The sequence below is a fragment of the Glycine max genome, chromosome 14, assembly GCF_000004515.6.
Source record: "Glycine max cultivar Williams 82 chromosome 14, Glycine_max_v4.0, whole genome shotgun sequence".
In the NCBI taxonomy this organism is placed as follows: Eukaryota; Viridiplantae; Streptophyta; class Magnoliopsida; order Fabales; family Fabaceae; genus Glycine; species Glycine max.
In genome coordinates, this window is record NC_038250.2 from 42,676,684 (window position 1) to 42,690,683 (window position 14,000).

At 28.4% G+C, this 14,000-nt stretch overlaps 1 long non-coding RNA gene across 2 annotated transcripts; it reads left to right on the forward strand.

The window, feature by feature from the left end:
• Positions 1-1,599: 1,599 nt before the first annotated feature.
• Positions 1,600-5,661, forward strand: LOC102665415 (uncharacterized). 2 transcript variants are annotated; one of them, XR_005888269.1, is made up of 4 exons: positions 1,600-2,790; positions 3,643-3,811; positions 3,900-4,760; positions 5,414-5,661. It is a non-coding gene; the product is annotated as an uncharacterized lncRNA (long non-coding RNA). The 2 variants fall into 2 exon arrangements; XR_005888268.1 differs by having other exon boundaries at positions 1,619-3,811; positions 3,900-4,569; positions 4,667-4,760.
• Positions 5,662-14,000: the final 8,339 nt, after the last annotated feature.

Genomic DNA, 14,000 nt, shown 5'->3' on the forward strand with positions numbered 1-14,000 from the left:
GAAAATAAAAAAAAAAAATATGCAGATTGTTAACTAACTTTCACTAGTTTTTAAGGAGTAAGTTAGCAATTGTAATGATCCTAAATGCCATTACACGAAATACTAAGGCTTTAGCACGAAAAAAAAATTCATTTTTAGTCCCTTTAAATCTCTTGAATTAGTTTCATTAATGAAAATACATATAAATTTTTCATGAGTACAAACATGTCATGTAAACTCCACCCATAAAAGTCTTCAAGTTGTAAAAGAGATAAAGACGCTACTAAAAAAATGAGTTTTAATATCGTTCAAACATGTCATGTAAACTCCACCCATAAAAGTCTTCAAGTTGTAAAAGAGATAAAGACGCTACTAAAAAAATGAGTTTTAATATCGTTCTATTAACATCGGTGATTTGAAAATCGATGTCGTTAAACACTTACAATATTGATTTTCAAATAACCGATGTTAATATAAAATTTTCAAATAACCGATTTTAACAACATCGGTTATTTTAATTCTTTAAAAAAAATTAACCACTTGATTAAATAAAGCTAAATATAAATAAAAAATACTATTCTAATAAATAATAATAAATATCTTAATCTTAATATATGTAAAAAAAATTATTCACATAAATTAGAATATGCATATTTATATAAGTTTTTTTTTATTTTTATATTAGATTTATCTTTTAAAATAATATTTCTGATTTAGTTACAATATTTTTTATTTATATTAAGAAATTCATGTTATTTATTGTAATATAGATACAAATGTTGTCAATAAATTACATAAATAAATATTTTAAAAATAAAAAATATTCTCATTTTATTTAACTACATTTATTTATTATATAATTTAATTCTTTGAAAAATTAACCATTTGATGAAATAAAGTTAAATATAAATAATTTTACTATTCTAATAAATAATAAAAATATCTTAATCTTAATATATGTAAAAAATATTATTCACATGTGTATATTTATATAAATTTTTTTATTTTATATATTATATTTATCTTTTAAAATAATATTTCTAATTTAGTGACAACATTTTATAATTATATTAAGAAATTTATGTTATTTATTGTAATATAGATAAAAATACTGTAAATAAATATTTTAAAAATTGAAATAGTATTTCTAAAGGCTTCCGAAACGGAGAATAAAGTAACATTAAATGGTTTTTTTTTTTTTTTTGTTCAGCCAACAAAAGATGTAACATTAAATGGTGAATCCAATATTAAGAATCAATGGAAGATGTGACGCTTGGAGAATAAAGTAACTCTATAACATTCAAGATATATATGATGTGCATAATGGCGCAATGTATAAAGTACGTACATTCTGATTTTGAACTGGATATCCACTGCAAGCTATGATCTATGGTCAGCTTTATCTTCACTACAAGATTCATTGAGGGTATAGATTCATGAAAATGTTTTTGGAAAAAAATTCAAAGTTAAAATTAAAGTCAAGTTATAATATACAAGTGAGAGAAAATATATAGATAATCTAAAATTTTTATTAAGCATACTTTTTTAAAAAAAAATATAGATGATCTAAAATTTTATTAAAAATTTACCGATGATCTCAAAGTTAATTTTGTAGGGACTATTTATAATCATTCATGAAATTACACAGATATAATTTTGAAATTGAAAAAAATAGTGTAAAAAGTAATTCTCATTTATCTCCTTCTTTCAAAAAAAAAAAAATTATCCCTTCTTAATTATATTTTATCAACTTTTTTTTTCAATCTTTTTTCCACAGGCAAGTGAAGCCCATGAACCCAATACCCAGCAAAAGAGGGGTTTAGGCTTACGGTATTGAACATTACTCTTTTTTCATTCACTTTCCTTAGTTCCACATTGTGTCCCTGCTCCGTTTTAGGGTTGCAATAGCGTTGTTCCTCCTCTACAAGTCGGCGTCGGGTTACGCTCTCTTGGAGGCGCATGGCCTCGACGAAATTGGACACAACACGGAGGCTGTTCGCAACTCCGTTTCAGACCTCAACAGGTTTGGCAAGGTTGTCAAGTGCCGCTCCTTCAACCCCTTCAACTCCTTCAACAGGTTCGCAACTCCGTTTCGGACCTCAACAGGTTGTCATTCAAAGGAACTAGTATTTCTAAAGGCTTTCATTTGACATGATCTTTTAAGTGAAGTAGAGGCTCTTTTTGGCCGTCATGTGTAAAGAAAATATTCTTCGGAATTTTTTCACACTTTTTTTAAGATATAACATAATGAGCCAACTCCTTGTCTCTAGTCTCCACACTATGGTTTTGCTTATATTTTACTGCACCCCATGCTCCTCTTGTAAGAAAAAATTTCTTAACCAATTTTGTTTCTTTTGGTTCACTCATCATTTGTGAAAAAGTAAGTTCTAATGTTGTATAATATTATGAAGATAGGTAGTTATTTTCTTTTGTAGTCTTAAATTCTCTCTTGTGTATTTTATGTTATAAATAATTGGAGACTAACAAGTTATTCATCATAATAATTAATAAAAAAACATATGCTTAACCGGAGGCAATGCTGTTAAATAGCTGCTACAGTGCTATTGCGTAGCAGAATTTCTTGGACTTGCAATTGCGGTTCCCTCCTCTTTCAAGAATGTTTGACAAAGCTATTGTACTTTTACCCCAACTACTATTCTCGCTTCAATAATCCTTTCTGCTCTCCCGGGACTCATTGACATCAATGAAGCTTACAAAATATGGAAAGTTGATAAGCTTGATTTTCTTGCTTGTGTTGGAGCCTTCTTCGGTGTGCTCTTTGCGTCAGTGGAAGTTGGTCTGCTAGTGGCTGTAAGTACACCCACCATTTTTATAGATATTGCTGTCACGTGCAAATACTTATTATTATTGAATCGATAGAATTTAATGGAATAAACTTTCTTGTTTTTATGTAACTGTAATAAGAATTTTAGAAAGATATACAGGTATGTTCAACTATTTATTTCTGGTCCTATATATCCAATATTAAGTACGGTATCTAGTTCATACGTGCTTTACTCTTATTGAGAGAATTCTCTTCATGTTTTACCTCTGGTATTCCTAAAATGGAATGAAATATTTTTTGGTTACATATTGTTTGATAGTGTTTTTCATCCATATATTTTTTGTTTTACTTCTTTAATCAATACTCTTAAGATAGACATTGATTAACAATTGTCTCATTAATATTATAAGCGAAAGTATAAGGTTAGTAATAGTATTATAGAAAAGGAAAAAAATTAAAATTTTAATTATGTTAAGATTTATTTAAATTTATTATTTCATTTGTCTTAAAAAGAAGTGTAGTATTAATTTTTTTTATTTAGATGCAGAAAAATTAATAAATAAATTAAAAATATATATATAATTTTACAAAACTAACTAGGTGAAAAGAAAATAATATTAATATTAAATTTAAAAGTTAAAATAACAGTTATTAAAAATATTGATGAAAAAGAAAGATTAATATTATGGAAAAGATAGTTTTTCTATTTGAGACATGAAAAAGTGTATATAAATGATTGAATTTTGTTACTATTAAGATTAAAATTAGAGTGGTGATGATGGAGTGAGATTGATAGAAATGGGAGGAGGCAGGGATGGGGGGGCTCATTTAATATGGTCACATGATGCACTAATCCTATCTCTCCCTCCCTTCGACAGAGACTTGGTTGGTGGTTTCGTGATCCACTACTCTCCGAATATATGTGGATAGTTTGAATCCTTCCTAATTGGCTTCGCTGGATTTATTACCAGCTTTTAATGTTTCAGACCATCTCATTCAATTTCCTCACTATCATATGGACCACCTCTTTCCCCTCAATTCACCCCTGTGAGTCCCTTCTTCCATTATCTTATTATAATGTCTTTCTTTCTATCATTTCTAACATTATTATTATTATTGTTATTTTATACTGCAGATTCAAGAGGAGCGTGAATTTGACGAGTTGAGTAGCAAAGACAGAATAAGCCACTCGAGAAGCACCCCAACCCCCCACCCTTCAACTCCCATTGTCCACAAGCACACTAAATCCAAGAAAAAGAGATCAGATTCTGAGAAAGATGGCTCCATCTCTTGCTCTCTACTATTTTTCTTCCCTTTATTTTATATGCTCTGTTGCTTATTTTTTCAATTATTTTTATTTTAATGGTTATTTATTCTTTCACTTGATATTCTAATTGAACTTGTTGTCTGATGTTATTGCTTGTAAATTAACTATGTAACTCTAACTGCATCCACTGCTCAATAATTTCTTATATTGTTGTTCCATAAACAAAACCATTCCTCAGCATTCATTCAGTGTTCATCTCAATCTAGATTTGTGTGTGTTGCATCTCCGGTGAAGAGAAGAAGATGGCGACTGTACTCAGAGCGTGCAAAATTGATGAGCGTGCAGTTCAGCAGAGCCCAACAACTCTTTCATAGGCTTCATTCATTGCTTGTTGCTGATATTTTTATGCATCTACTATGTTGTTTACATCTGGAAATAGGAGGGGGCCACCTTGATGCACTATGCTGTACAAACAGCTTCTACTGAGACAATTGAATTACTCTTATTGTATATTGTAGAGATAAATCTTCAAGACAATGTATGGTTATTGGTTAATTGTTCTCATATTTAACATATGTACCTTGTAATCTTTTGCAGTGCCTTTTGAGGATATAAATTTGTTTTCTCTGTTCTAGGATGGCTGGACACCAATAAATCTTGTTCAAACTCAGACCAAATTTAGTTAGGCTTCTACTGCTTAAAGGTGCTGATAAGACATTAAGAAACAAGGTAATTATCTGTTGATCGCCAACATTAATATATAAATTTGAAAGAACCTTGACTTTGTGCATAATGTTACCTGAATATAGATGCTATAACTGGATCATTCATAGAATATCAGTTGTCATTGCTATAACTTTTTAATTTCATTTTCCACGGCCGTCAAAAATTAATTTTAATCATTTATTGTTTTTTTATCCAAACTCTTGTTACTAGGCCCTGAACTTGATGGATTTTAGTATATATAATGTAATGTCATAATGAAATAGAAAACATAAAATTCCTCCATGAATAACGAAAATTGAACTTGATGTAATACTTCCTTTAGAGGTTTATTTTAGAGGTTTATTTTAACTAATGTAATACTTCCTTTAGTCCTTTATATATAAGTAACAAATTATTTAAATAAAACTTCTACTTATATATATTTTATGTGTGTGTACACTAATTGTAGTTAACGTTTCATTAATATCCAAATTTCATTATGTATTTAGTGTAATAAACAAAAAGGAATCATTGAATGTGGCTACTACGTGATGCACTGGATGTCCACGATAATCTTAGAATCTTTCAGGAATAATTGAGAGACAGTAATTGTTTATTTCAAACAAAGTTGGTTTTCTTATAATTGTTATTAATTTATTTTTTATTTGATCATGCAGTGTTTTAATGAAGTTAGACCATTAGAAGCAGAGAGATTCAAGGCGCTTCGCATCCAGTGGGCACAATATTATCTAAAAGTTAGAAATCAAACATACGATGTTAGACAACTATGTAACTTTAGGTTACTTAATTAGTTTACATACTTTGCATTACATTTTTTACAATTGTTGTTTCATTTTAACATTGAATAACCTTTGTTGATAGCTAATTTTCTGCTAAAACCTATTTGAAAGCAGAATGCAAATGATATATGTTTTGTGCTGTGTGGTCTGATTTTAAATTTACAGGTTACATTTTGGATTTTTCGTAAAAACAGAGACATTATTTTAAAAAAAAATTCCTGAAAACAACATCGGTTTTTCCAAAAAAACCAATGTTAACAAATGTGTTAATGTTAACCATTAACATCGGTTTTTTAGAAAAATCGAAAATATTAACATCGATTTTTTTTACAGAAAACAGATGTTAACTTATGTTAATTAACATCCGTTTTTTCAAAAAATCGATGTTAATTGTCAACATTAACACATTCGTTAACATCGGTTTTTTTTTTTAACAGAAAATCGATGTTAACTTTCAACATTAATATATATTTTTTTGGGTGTAATTCATATTACCAACATCAGTTATTTGTATAACCGATGTTGGTAATTTTACGTTAACATCGATTATTAAAAAATCGATGTTAACGATAATACTATCAACGTCGGTACTTTCAACATCGGTTCAAAAACCGATATTGAAAGTCATAAATAACGAATGTAGAAAGCATATTTTCTAATAGTGAGAAATCCACCATTTCTTTTCTAACATGTACTAATACAACTCCTCAATTAACACATCATTCTTAGGATGACAATTTGATCTTTTTCAAAATGTGTTTTGAACTTTTTCAAAATTAAAAGAGATAGTAAACATTTTTCTAATTTAGTTATAAAAATAATTAATAACAAGAATGTATATATAACAAACAAGTCATCTCTCTTTTGTAGAAAAAAAATCTTAGGATGACAATTTGATCTCTAAAAAGATTGAATACCGTTGAGGATCAATGTTGATTCATACTTTTTGTAAACAAATGATCATTAAAGTTGACATAAGCAATGACTCTGGCGTGTACTTGATAAATTTATAAACAAAAACTAATAGACAAATGAATCAATGTTGGTATTGGTTAAGAAATTAAAAAGAGAAATATTTTATTCAGATGTGTAAAATTGCACTATACATGACTTGTTTTTTTTATGTTCTCATATGATTTTCATAATAAATATATATTTTTTTCTTTTAGTTCCTTAACTAATGTCTAAGTAGGGCAGAATTAGAAACTCAATTCTAAGGGGGCAAGAAAAAAAAATTAATAAATACAAATTAAAATTTTGCATGCATAAAATATATAAAAAATTTAACTAATTGAGTATAAAAATAATACTATATTTGATTCTTTATATAAAAAACAATAGATACAATTTTCTAACTCTATAGAAAAATAGATACATTTTCAAATGTATTAATTGTATATTTTATTTTATACCTTATTTTATTATGAAATTTATAGACAAGACACCTAAGTATTTCAAAAGAAGATGAATCATTGACTTTTTAACATTTTAAGTCACAGTTACATTAATAAAAAGAATTATCATTTGAATTATGAATATTGTTATTAAATATAATTACAACTTAAATTATCTGATTTTGTTGGTTTTGGATAAATTAGTTATTTGTTTCTTTTATTATATATATATATATATATATATATATATATATATATATATGTATGTATGTATGTATGTATGTACATGTGTGTGTGAATAAAGGTGGTATATGAGAAAATAAATAAATTAGATAGATAGAATAATTTTAAATAATTATATGTGGACTTCTCAACATCACAAATACTTTACTAAAATTTATAGTAGTATTTTCTTGTATTTCTCTTTCTATCACATCATGTTACTTAATTATCATACTTACATTTTTCTGATTTCTGTCTTTCTCTTCTTATGTGTCAACTAACATTCTAATTTCATGTATTAAGTTTTAATTTTTTTTTTATAAATTTTAAGGGGGTCGAAAAATATTTTTATAATAATATATCCATACTTTTTTTAAAAAAATAGCTAGGGAGGCCACGGCTCCTGTTAGTCCCCCATCCCTCCATCTCTAGCCCTAAGAATAATGGTTAGCAAAACCCAAATTAATAATAACAATGAAAATCCTCCTATTCCATTCATAGTCAAACAATTTGTAGTGGGTTGTTAAATTTCTTGTCAATTTGGGGGTCATAGTGGGAAAAAGTCAATAGTATTGAATCACCATTAGATACAACTTATGACAAAAAAAAATGTATATAGGAGGTGATATGTGTCATTAAAAAAAAGGGTTATGTGGCGATCCCAAAAGGAAAATGCAATAGAAAATAAGAGGTGTTTTGTTATGCATCCGCAAGTTAGTCGCCTTTTGTTTATTACATCTTTATCTTTGCACTTCCAATTTAATTCAACATTGAACTCTAGTGGACACATGCATTCATTACCTTGCACTCTGTGTGGGTCTCTTGTCAACTACCCTTCCTTATGGATGATAGTGCCACTACGTCCTTTTGTGGCTCTTTTAAATACTAAATTTGTACCAAAAATAAATATCAGTAACTTATCACAAATAAAAACTACATTATATTTTTTATCTTTTGATTTTTGAGTACACTGTATATTGAATGTTTTCAGTTTATAATTACTTAGTATTGTGAAAAGTATATATTAAATAAAAATTAGTTTTAATGTTTAAAAATATATTTTTTATTGTGTAATTCCTTAGCAAATGACTTTTGAACAATAATGAGCACCAATCTTTTCTATAACAATACCATATATGGATCACATAAAAATGAGAAAATTAATAGGCTGCATGAACACCAAATAAAAGGTTTTGGAATTTAATTAGTTTCAAAAACAAATCATTTCATTTCTTTATTTAGTTTTAACCGAAGTTACAAGCAATATTTTTTTTTGGGAGAGTACACTTTTTAACCAAGAGCATTTAATAACAAGAAACCAATTAATCCTCTCTTTGCGTAATACAGTATTTCGAAATATTATTTTTTCCAATTAAAAAAGGAAAAAGTATTAGAAATTAGAAGTAAGGGAAGCCATGAAAGCATCTAGGCTAGACTTGTTTTTTTTAAAGCTAGTTTCATATGTAACTTCTTAAGTTTTCACCATTTTTTTATTTCACTGTGCAGTCTCATAAGAAATTCTGCATTTTGAAAGCTTCGCCTTCATCCTCTATTTGAGTGGAATTTAACTTGAATAATCTTTTTGTACAATGGAATTTTGTTAATCAAGCGTGGAATGCAGTTTTTAAGTGGATAGGTTTTAGTATGGTTCAACCGAATTTGATGCAACAACACTTTTCTCTGTTTGGTTCTTTATTTCATGGAAAAAATATGCAAACGGTTAGATTTTTGTAGCATGCAACATGGTAGTGCCTATGGCTGCAGCGAAATTCAATCATAATCAGGTAAAGGCACATGAATGTCTTTACTATATCTCTAATAGTTTCTACTCTTGCAAAATCAATGAAAAAAATCATCATATAGAAAGAACTATATCATAAGTAGTTCATACACACCAAAAGGTACATAGCATGTAACTAGGTACCCTGGTACTACTAATGAATATGCCAAAAACCTCTTTAGCTTAATTAAAGAGTAATGCAATGACAAGTTTGTAATTTTTTTTATCAGTCAATATTAGTGGTTAATTTTTGTTAGAGGGTGTGTTTAAACTTATGATCCCACTCCCCTTCCTTCCTTCTCCCTTCACCAAAAAGCTATCATTATAACCCCTAAATTGCCCACTTTTATATATATATATATATATATATATATATATATATATATATATATATATATGCTTAATCTTAGAGAAGAAATTCATCACTAGATGGACAACAACTCGTAATGTTCCAACTGCTCTTAAAATTTGGAAAGAAAACCTATAAAATAGTAATTTAATTATAATTAAATTTATAGCTTTGTATTTCCATTATTTAAACTACTAAAAGCTTGCAATGGAATATAACTATATATACAGGACCATGAATTATGAATGATGGACACAAAAATTTTATTGTGAATGGTCATCCTTAATTCTAAAATCGTGAAAAATACGGTTTAAAAAAAATCCTAGATTACTTCAGGTGTGAATTATTTTCTTTTTAAAAAATGTGATTAAAAAGTTAGTGGGTAGGCACCTAGTTTAAACCACGGGTTAAATAGACTGGGTTTTAAAACCCACAATCATAAATTGATCAAATTTTTTTTTTTTTTTGCTCTGGTAGGTTATGAATTAAATGGGCACCCAATGGACTTCAATCCATGAAAACTTCTCAACAACTTTAAATTTAAACAGCAAAATTGCAAAATTGGTCCATCATATCTTCAGTTACGAATTTGGTCCCCCTATAATTTAATTCACAAATTTGGCCCCCCAGTTTTATAAATCCTTGCAAAATTGGTCCTGGAAGCCCGATTTGGATGTTGACCGCTAACCTCAGACGTTGACTGCCACATGTCAATGCCACGTGTGACTGCCACGTGTCAATGACACGTGTCAATGTCTGAGTGGTTCCCTGTAAATACTTCATTTTTTATAGGTAAAATTGCACTTTTGGTCCCCCAGTTTTACTCTAATTTCGATTTTGGTCCCCCTATAGTTTAATTCACGCATTTAGTCCCACAGTTTTATAAATCCCTTTATAAATTGTTCATGCAAAATTGGTCTTTTGAATGGTTTAGCCACTGGTGCTAGAGACATGATAAGTCTTGATAAATCTCGCACTTCTTTTTCATCGTAAGTTTTTCACTCACTTGGAACCCAGAGAAAAATCACTTTTTATCTCTCTCCCACTTCCAGGGTTGTTCAACTTGGAAAAGTGGCGCATGAATCCCAACCTGGGCCTGAAATTTTCAGATCTCTTACTTTAACAGGTTCTGTAATAACCCCCTATTTTTTTTTCTTTTTTTGTTCCCCCATGTGGTATTATGTGTATACGATTGCTTAAGTGGCCTATGTATGACAATGATATTTTTGTTTAAAATTTGAAATATAACTTCTCCAATAATGAAATTTGGCTGAATTTATAAAGAGATTTATAAAACTGGGGATCAAATGTGTGAATTAAATTATAAGGGGACCAAAATCGAAATTGGAGTAAAACTGGAAGACCAAAAGTACAATTTTACCTACAAAAAATGAAGCATTTACAGGGAACCACTCAGACATTGACACGTGGCATTGACATGTGGCATTGACACGTGACATTGACATGTGGCAGTCACACGTGGCATTGACACGTGACAATCAACGTCTAAGGTTAACGATCAACGTCCAAATCGGGCTTCCAAGACCAATTTTGCAGGAATTTATAAAACTGGAGGACCAAATTTGTGAATTAAATTATAGGGGGACCAAATGCAAAATTGGAGATAAACTGGAGACCAAAAGTGCAATTTTACCAATTTAAACTTGCTTGTAGTATCTAATTTCAATGTTTTAACGATTCCTGCATAATTATGATTTTTTCTTAAAGTTGTGTAACCTTGGATTAAATTCGATCTTGTCCCAACTTTGTAATTATAAATGTGTCTCCTATGCATCCCATATTGAATTTTAAAGATGATAAAACTATTAGTAGACAAAAAATTGATATAAAATTATCATCTAAATTTTTACGTAGAATTTATATATAAAGTTTGCCTTGAATGAAATGATTGGACGATAGCAAATTATGAAAATATGAGAGTCATTGGTTTTTCATTCTCTATTTTTATTTTCAATGAAAAATGAAAATAGTAGTGAAAGGTTAAAATTGAAATTAAAATATTGTTGTTTTCAAAGTTCTCTTTAAGGTTCATGATAAGATAGGATGAACCACCTCATCATAAGTGTTGCATCACTAAACATAATATATTATAATAAGTCATTTTAGTTGGTTGGTATCATTTAGGTAAAATTGCACTTTTGGTCCCCTAGTTTATTTTCATTTTCGGATTTGGTCCCTCTATAATTTAATTCATAAATTTGGTCCCTCGGTTTTATAAATTCCTATAAAAATTGGTCCTGGAAGCCCGATTTGAACATTGACCGTTAACCTCAGATGTTGACTACCACGTGCCAATGTCACGTGTGACTGCCACATGTCAATGTCACATGTCAATGTATGAGTGGTTTCTTGTAAATGCTTCATTTTTTGTAGGTAAAATTATACTTTTGGTCCCCCAGTTTTACTCCAATTTCGATTTTGGTCCCCTTATAATTTAATTCGCACATTTGATCTCCAGTTTTATAAATCCCTTTATAAATTCAGCCAAATTTCATTAATGGAGAAGTTGTATTTCAAATTTCAAACAAAAATACTATTGTCATACATAGGTCACTTAAGCAGTCGTATACACATAATACCACATGGGGGAGCAAAAAAAGAAAAAAAATAGGGGGTTATTACAGAATCTGTTAAAGTAAGAGATCTGAAAATTTCAGGCCCAGGTTGGGATTCATGCGCCACTTTCCCAAGTTGAACAACCCCGGAAGTGGGAGAGACACAAAAAGTGATTTTTCTCTGGGTTCCAAGTGAGTGAAAAACTTGCGGTGAAAAAGAAATGTGAGATTTATCAAGACCTATCATGTCTCTAGCACCAGTGACTAAATCATTCAAAAGATCAATTTTGCAGGAACAATTTATAAAGGGATTTATAAAACTGAGGAACTAAATGTGTGAATTAAACTATAGGGGGACCAAAATCGAAATTGGAGTAAAACTGGGGGACCAAAAGTGCAATTTTACCTACAAAAAATGAAGTCTTTACAGGGAACCACTCAGATGTTGACACATGTCATTAACACGTGGCATTGACACGTGACAATCACACGTGGCAGTCAACGTCTGAGGTTAGCGGTCAACGTCCAAATCGGGCTTCCAGGACTAATTTTGTAGGGATTTATAAAACTGGGGGACCAAATTTGTGAATTAAATTATAGGAGGACCAAATCTGTAATTGGAGAAAAAATAAGGGATCAATTTTGCAATTTTGCCTATCATTTATAAATACTAATTTTATTATAAAATTTCATTTGTTGAAACATGATATTAAGAATAAAAGAGTCAGTGAAAATATAATATCAAATAATTGAATGATATTTTTGAATAATATCATTAAATAAGATGAAAGTGGTTAAAATTTACTTATATTTAAATATACTAATTTATTCATTTATTTTGATGCTTATGGTTGAGTCTGAAGGGAGTATTTAGTCCATTAGTAATACTAACACAAAATTTAAATTTAAGAAATTATTAATTAAAATTAACACTTGTTTTTATTAGTTTTAATGAATTTGTTATTTCCTTCCTATAAAAAGGATCATATGAAGTTATTTTGAAGAACTCAAATATAATATATTATTATTATTATTAATATTTTAATTTATTTTTAAAATAAAATTTATTTCATCAACTATCTATATTTGATGATGTTACCTCTTTTTTTTACTTCATCTATATATTTATTATTAAAAAATTAACCCTAATAAAGACATATTCAACTTTAAACTCAAAATTTCACTTTGATGAGTATATAATACCAAATATAAATTAATAGTGAGAGAGGATTGAAAACGGTTGCTTGACTATTTTAGTATTTTTTTCTTAAAACCTACCTTAATTTGTATTTTCATTAAATATTTCTATTATTTAAACATTAAATAATTAATATTATATTTAATATAATATTGTACTAATAATTTTATTTATTATTTACTTTTTTCATCTAAATAGTTTTAATAAATTTAAAATTACAAGAGATATAGTAAATTTTTTTTCTAATTTAGTTATAAAAAATTCATAGCAAAAGATGTATATATAACTAAAGAGGATTAACTTTTCATAGTGTCATCTCTCATCTTTCTTTATAATGACAATTTCTAGTCGGTCATATAAGAGCGTGACAATCCTAAAAATATGCTTTGCTGTGCACTGACAAGTTGCTCATCTTTTGTTTATTGTATCTTTGTCTTTACACTCTCTATTAAATTCAACATTGAACACTAATGGACCCCACTTAATACACCAATCAAAACTCATGCATGTATTATCTTATGCTTTATACAAGTTGTCTCTTGTCAAGTCATCCTTTCTTATGGATGGTAGTGCCACTTTGTCCCTTTGTGACTCTTTTAAATATTGAATTTAAACCAAAAATAAATATCAATAAGTTACTACAAATAAAAAAGTACATTGTATTTATTCATCTTTTGGCTTTTTAGTACATTGCATATTGACTGTTTACAAATTATAATAACTGAGTATTGTAATATATATATATATATATATATATATATATATATATATATATATAAAATAAAAATATAAAGTTTTAATATTTAAAAATATTTTTTATTGTGTAATTCTTTATAAATGACTTTTGAACACTAATTAGCACCAATCATTTCTATAATAATACTATATATGGATCCATATAGAAATAAGAAAAATCATTAATTACAAACAGATGCATAAACACAC